We start from the raw sequence: 7250 nt of genomic DNA, 5'->3' as shown, positions 1-7250 counted from the left end.
ATAATCTGATTTTGGTTGCCACTTGGGGGGTCCCACTTACGGTTGGGAGTGCTGGTTCACACCAAGTCTCCTTTCAATACTCCCATCCTGCCAGTAAAAAAACCTGACATGGACTCAGAGGGAAAACCGGTATACCGATTTGTCCAGGACTTACGTGCAGTAAATAAGGTTGTCCAAGCTAGACACAATGTGGTACCAAACCCTCACACAATCCTGACTGCCATTCCAGCAGGTACTGCTTGTTATTCAGTAATAGACTTGTGTAATGCTTTTTTTAGTATTCCTCTAGATAAGGACAGCTGGGATATCTTTGCATTTACATGGACGGACCCAGAAACTAGGAGAGCAGAACAACTGACCTGGACTCGGCTCCCGCAAGGATATGTTGAGTCCCCGACTATTTTTTCCTCTATCCTGACACGTGACTTAGCTGATATCAGCCTACCGGGTGGGTCTACATATCTCTTGTATGTGGATGACGTCCTGGTTTGTTCTCCGGATCAGGTAACATGTGAAACAGACACTATTTACTTGCTAAATTGCTTGGCAGACAAGGGACATAAAGTATCTCCTTCTAAGTTGCAGTTTGCCAAAGACAAGGTAACTTATCTTGGTCATGTACTCACCCCTGGGTATCGAGCGTTATCTAGTACCCGTATTCAGTCAATTCTTAACATTCCCCGACCAGAAACAAAACGCGAAATGCGGGGATTTTTAGGCCTGGCAGGATTCTGCCGTTCCTGGATTCCAGGTTTTGGGGAGATGGCAAAACCCCTCTTTGAACAGATCACCCATGATGCTGAGGAGCCCCTTCACTGGGATTCTGGGGCCATCAAAGCCTTCCAGGGAATTAAAACAGCTTTGGTCTCAGCCCCAGCCCTTGGACTCCCTGATTATCGCAAACCCTTTGTTCTCTATGTACATGAGCGACTTGGGGTGGCCTCTGGTGTCCTTACTCAGGCTTTTGGACCCAGAGAACGACCTGTGGCCTATTTCTCCAAAAAATTGGATGCTGTGGCACAGGGCTTTCCTGGCTGTCTCCGAGCAGTGGTTGCTGCTGGTCTCCTGGTACCCCAAGCGGAAAAGATTACCTTGGGCCATCCACTGACCTTACGGACCCCTCATGCAGCTCAACAATTGTTGGTCCAAAAGGGCACGCAACATTTGACCTCTCAAAGATTAACGCATTTGGAAGTTTCTTTATTGTCCAGGACCAATTTAAAAATTGAACAGTGCCATACCTTGAACCCTGCAACCCTTTTACCGTTCCCGGACTATGATTATGAGCCCTCACATGATTGCCTTCAGATAGTGCAACATCAAGAAAAACCTCGAGTAGACCTTTCAGATGTGCCCATTCAAAATGCTGAACTGGAACTGTATACTGATGGTTCAGCACGGGTCATGGAGGGCCAACGGGTATCTGGGTTTGCAGTAACTACTCAGTTTGATGTATTACAGTCTGCTCCCCTGGGACCTTCCACCTCAGCTCAGGCAGCAGAATTGATAGCCCTCACCCGAGCATGTGAGTTGGCAGCAGGTATGCGGCTCAATTTCAGTCCCTACCCGCTGATGTTCCTGCCCACCGGATCGCTCCAGGAGACTGGGTCTATGTGAAAGAGTGGAAACACGAGCCTCTCCAACCCCGGTGGGCGGGCCCTTTCCAAGTCCTTCTTACCTCTCACACTGCTGTTCGAGTGAGAGAGCGAGACACTTGGATACACCACACCCGAGTCAAGCTAGCCCCTAGGACGGGGCCAGAAGCAGACGACTTCGGACCTCGAGGGAGCACCGCCAGCTCTTCCCACCGCGACCCGGAAGAGCCAGAAGCAGACGATACCTGGAAAGCTGAACCTCTTGAGGGACTAAAGCTTCTGTTCCGGCGAACAAAATCCTAAGACTTTATAACTATGGGTTCTCAGACGGTGCTGCAGTGGCTATTGCTTTTGGGTTTGCCCCTTGTACAAGCTAATCCACACCCAGCCGCTAAATCTCTTCAGCAAATAGCCACATTGGGACACTTATCTGATTGTTGGCTGTGTCACAAAACCCGCTCTGAGGAAGGAATAGGATTGTGGGCTGTACCAGCAAATCTTTCTGAAGTACTCTCCTTACAGGTAGAACGGAAAACTGAATGGGCATGGATTGGGGAATATCAATATGACAAATATGGGAGAAGGTCTGAGGTTTGGCATTATTATTGGGCAGCTAAGGGGGTCCCTCTTTTTGAAGTTCTTGGGATCGGGTATAAAATGCCCCTTTGTTTGGAGAATGCTGAAGGAAGGGGGAGGGAAGTGGGCTACCTTCCCCTGGAGGCCTGTGATCAAATCCTTCGGTTTGAGGTCAGAAATGGAACCTTTTACCCTTTAAATACCCCTGAGAATGCCCAAAAACCCCATTGTCTCCTACACATGGCCATTACTGTGAGACCAACAGGCTTTTGTTATCAAGGGCAGTGGTTTCCCTCATTCCTCCCGTTAGGCCCCATAAATAAGACACATATGTATTATATAGATATTTACTCTGGCATTCTGTTGCCCCACACATCCCTTGAAAGGATGTCTGGATGCCCGGAGCCTATGGGATCACTTGCAAGTTTTACAGCTAACATATTTAAGGTTACGTATTGTGGAGCCATTTTAAACACTACCCATGCCCTAGGAAACTTAAATGTTTCCCATTGGAGGTGCCAGGACCGGCTAGTGAGTAACTCCGGGAGCTGGGATAGAAGGGTGACCTGGCGCCATCGAGTTGCAGGTAATACCCTTACCCTCTATTTAGAGACCCCTGGCTTGTATTTTATCTGTGGCCACAGATGTCTATAAAGCTCTTCCTCCAGGTTGGCAAGGTCGGTGCGGTGTAGCCCGGGTGTTACCAGATGTCCAAGTAAACGACACATTGGATGCCAGCCAGATTCTTAATCTGGGCAGCTATGCCCATAAGTTTTTGACACCCCCCCTTATAAGGACTCGAGCGAAACGTGCCAACAATCCCCTAGTAGTCAGGCAAACGGGGTTTCACTCCTTTGTTCGTGCGCTCATTCCTGGGTTGGGGGTAGCCGAGCTAGAAAAAGCAGTAGTAAATATTTCTGCAGAATTAGAAAAAATAGCCAATGCATCAATAGACGCTTTGCAGAAGTTGAAACAGGAGATTAATGAGGTGGCAGAAATAGCTTTGCAAAATAGACGTGTGTTAGATGCTATGAATGCTGAATTAGGAGGGGCTTGTGCTCGCATCGGGGAAAAATGTTGTTTCTATGTTAATCATTCTGGCTTAATTGAGCAGGATTTACAAGCCATTAAGAATGCTGCTGTTGTTTTCCATGCTGTATCTCTTGATCACACTTTTAGTTTTGAGGACCTCCTCCCAGACCTTGGGTCATGGTTTACAGGGCTCTTTCGAACAATTGTTAAATGGATTCTTTTTTTTCTTTTCCTTCTATGTGTTATTTGGACAATGATACAATGTGCCAAATGCCTGTGTAATGCTATGATCAAAAGCTCTGCTGTCCATAAGAAAACCCAATATCTGTCCCTCCAGCTTGATCGCAAATTGCGTAACGGGCCTGACAATTTTTGAATTTGCCAGGCCCGAAGGGGGGACTGTGAAAGTTATTAGTGACCCCCCCGCCCCGTTAACAGAGTAGCCGTTATGTCAGCCAGCGGCCATTAGGGGGAAGCAGACACTTTAAGGACACAGTAGCCTGAACTTTTCAACTGTCTTCCCTTCAAGGCCTTAAGGTAGTTGGAGCTGGTCCCAAGCCGGTTTTCACTGACCAGATAGCAAAAGCACGGGGCTGACCACCACCAATCAAGTGTTAACACTGCAAAGACCTTGGTCTGAATGTGTATAAATGATCTGTAAAATGTGTGTGAGACAGAGTTTTTGTACTAAGGTGCAAAGCTCTCCTTTCTTCTGCAGAATAAAGCAACTCTTCCTTATCCCTGTCTGGCTGTTATTGGCTCTCAGCTAGGTGGACCCGATATTTCGGTAACAGTTTCTGGTTTCTACAGCAGCCTCCTGTAATACAGAACAGTCAAATGGCTTCCCGCCTATACCCATTACCGGAATGCTCTTATCTGTAAGGCTTCCTCTCTCCGGCTTGGCAGTAACAGTAGAAAGTGCAGCCCCTGAATCCAAAAGACAAGAATAGGTGGTTCCTCCCAATGTTAGGCGAACCTGGGGGTCTGTGGAGGAACAAACATAAGTGGTAAAATCATTTGAATAGGTGACAAGAGGACCCCCTGGTTGCCGTCATTCCTCATTAGCAACAGCGTCTGTTCTTGTCACAGCCATCTGTTGTTGAGGTCGGTCTGGGCGACGGGGTTGTCGTCCAGTAGGTCTGTTCGGACACTCTCTCTTCCAGTGGCCAAGCTGCTTACAGTAGTTACATATATCATTGGCATGTCTCGGGTTCCCCCCATAATCTGATTTTGGTTGCCACTTGGGGGGTCCCTGTCTCCCTCCCTGTTTTTCATTTCCAGTGTTTACAAGGGCTGCTAGCATCCTCACCTGTTTGGTCTCTTGAACTTTTTCCCTTGTATGATATACTCGGGTGGCCACGCTTACCAGTTCCTCCAGGGATTTTCCTTCAGCACCCTCAAGCTGCTGCAACCGCTTCTTGATGTCCGGGGCTGACTGGGAAATAAAAATAAGCCTGACCGTGGACTGTGTGTCCATGGCCTTGGGATCTATATTAGTATGGATACAAAATGCTTTACAAAGTCTCTCATAAAAGTCAGAAGGGTGTTCTTCTTTCCCTTGCACAGTATTATGAACTTTTGTCCAATCTAAAGTTCTTTCTCCCGCTTGTTTTATGCCTGTCAAAATATAATCTAGGAATTTCTTCAGATCTGCTTGTTGGGTCAAATCATTCGGGTTCCAATGGGGCGGATTGGCGAGCCTTATAAAATTGCGACCGTCGTTGGCAGCCTCTGCAGCCTCCCGGGCCCCCCTCAGTACCCGCTCTTTCTCTTCCGTGCGCAATAAGCAATCTAAAAGTTGGCCCACGTCTTGCCAATCAGGACTATGAGACTGGAAAATGGCACGGAATCGCCTGTGAACGACGTCCGGGTCGTCCCTAAGGCGAGGTGTAGTGGTTTGCCAGTTCATAAGGTCAGCAGTGGTAAAGGGGACATGAACATAACGGTCTACAACATTCCCATCCGTTGTAGGGACTGGGATGGTCCGGAGGGGTGCTTGGACATTAATTACCTCGTCCCCATAAAGTGCCCCCTTCCTTGTATGGGACGGACTAAGGCTGGGAACAGACAGGGAGGTAGTGTACCCACTGCTGGTGGCTCCACTAGCTGATTTGCTTGCCTGCATTGTGGTGTCCTCAGTCTTTATTGGTAATATCTGTCTCGGTAGACCTGCTGTCCTGGTCTCCGTTGAGGAGGGTACCGGGTCCCCCCTAATTGGTAATGCTGCCGCCGGGGATGGGCGTGGTCTAGAGCAATATATGGGGGGGATATCCTCCAAATAATCAGCCTCATGAGGGACAGAAGCTTTCGGGAATAGAGGGGCTTGAACCTGTACCTTCTTCATGCGACGATGGGCCTCATCGTCCCACAAAAACCAATAGTCCATTTGCCCCGGCGCTTGGTTTTCCAATGTCAGGCGTAAGGGGGTTAAATGGGTAGGAATATCAAAGGAGCCATACTCGGGCCACGCAGTCCCCAAGGCTGGCCAGTCCTTGGTGCAAAGTTGTAAAAAACGCTTCCTTGACATCCCTTTTTGAACACCGGGTAAGGGCCATTTGCTTAACATATAATCCAAAGGACTATCCTTAGAGGGTTTTACCAGAGACCCACCCATCTGCCTGCTGACACTCTTAAAATAGAATTACACAGAGAACAGAGGGAATTATGGCCTAAACAGAGACCCACCTATCTGCCTGCTGACACTCTAACAGAGAATTACACAGAGAACAGAGGGAATTATGGTCTAAACAGAGACCCACCTATCTGCCTGCTGACACTCTAACAGAGAATTACACAGAGAACAGAAGGAATTATGGTCTAATAGGATCCTATTACAGGAATTTCTACCAATACACACCTAACACCCAATGTATAAGACAGAAATTCATAAACCGGTTAACCAGACCAGAACCAGATAGTGTCTCCTTATCCTATTAGGACTCACCTTATCGGAGCACGAACCCCGGGGGCCGCGGTGAAGCAGAGAAAAGGGGCGAAACACCCCGTTGGCGCCGTTCCCAGTTCGCCGCAGCCGTCCGGAGTCCAATGTCCGAGCTAGGAGGGTCCCATCTGGGGTCGCCAGAAACTGTTACCGAAATATCGGGTCCACCTAGCTGAGAGCCAATAACAGCCAGACAGGGATAAGGAAGAGTTGCTTTATTCTGCAGAAGAAAGGAGAGCTTTGCACCTTAGTACAAAAACTCTGTCTCACACACATTTTACAGATCATTTATACACATTCAGACCAAGGTCTTTGCAGTGTTAACACTTGATTGGTGGTGGTCAGCCCCGTGCTTTTGCTATCTGGTCAGTGAAAACCGGCTTGGGACCAGCTCCAACTACCTTAAGGCCTTGAAGGGAAGACAGTTGAAAAGTTCAGGCTACTGTGTCCTTAAAGTGTCTGCTTCCCCCTAATGGCCGCTGGCTGACATAACGGCTACTCTGTTAACGGGGCGGGGGGGTCACTAATAACTTTCACAGGGGGAAAGGGGACCTGGGGGTTGTGGGGAACCCACTCCCCCCCCACTGGCTTTGTCTGGAAAGTTCCCTGTAGCCCGTTGGTACAGGGCCTGGGCAACTTGAGCAAGGTACTGTGGGTAATGCCTGCTTGGTCTGAAGCCATGCCTCATTACCCATAGTCCCTTGCAGGGGGTCATGCTCACTTGGCATTAGCTCCCCATAATGTCACAGGCGAGGGGCGGGGCGGGGGGGTCGTGTCCTTGCGGCTCTTCCCAGGGATTCTGGGTAAGTCCTGTTGGGCTGGGTCCCCATGGCGTTCTTCCCGGCGGTCCTGTCCTGGGGCCCAGTCGGCTGCAGAGCAGGGTATGGATGCGGGGGGGCTCCCTGGAGCTGGGGTCCCCTGCCTGGGGGTGGAAGGCACTTCCTGGGGAAGGGGCGGCTGTTGCTGGGGGGTGGGTCTCACCACTAATACCCCCCTCTCCTCCCCAGGCCAGGTTGGCGACTGGAAAAACCATTTCACCGTGGCGCAGAGCGAGGCGTTCGACGCCCATTACCAGCGCCGCATGGAGGGGACCGGCCTGCACTTCC

General features: G+C 49.5%; 1 long non-coding RNA gene across 1 annotated transcript; it reads left to right on the top strand.

Moving 5' to 3' along the window:
• The first annotated feature begins 364 nt into the window (after nt 1–364).
• Nucleotides 365–3941, top strand: LOC135983287 (uncharacterized). Its single transcript, XR_010600865.1, has 2 exons — nt 365–504; nt 1541–3941. It is a non-coding gene; the product is annotated as an uncharacterized LOC135983287 (long non-coding RNA).
• Nucleotides 3942–7250: the final 3309 nt, after the last annotated feature.

This window comes from Chrysemys picta, chromosome 4, assembly GCF_011386835.1.
Source record: "Chrysemys picta bellii isolate R12L10 chromosome 4, ASM1138683v2, whole genome shotgun sequence".
Lineage (NCBI taxonomy): Eukaryota > Metazoa > Chordata > Testudines > Emydidae > Chrysemys > Chrysemys picta.
Note: the sequence above shows the minus strand (reverse complement) of the source record. Positions and strands in the feature narration are given on the sequence as shown.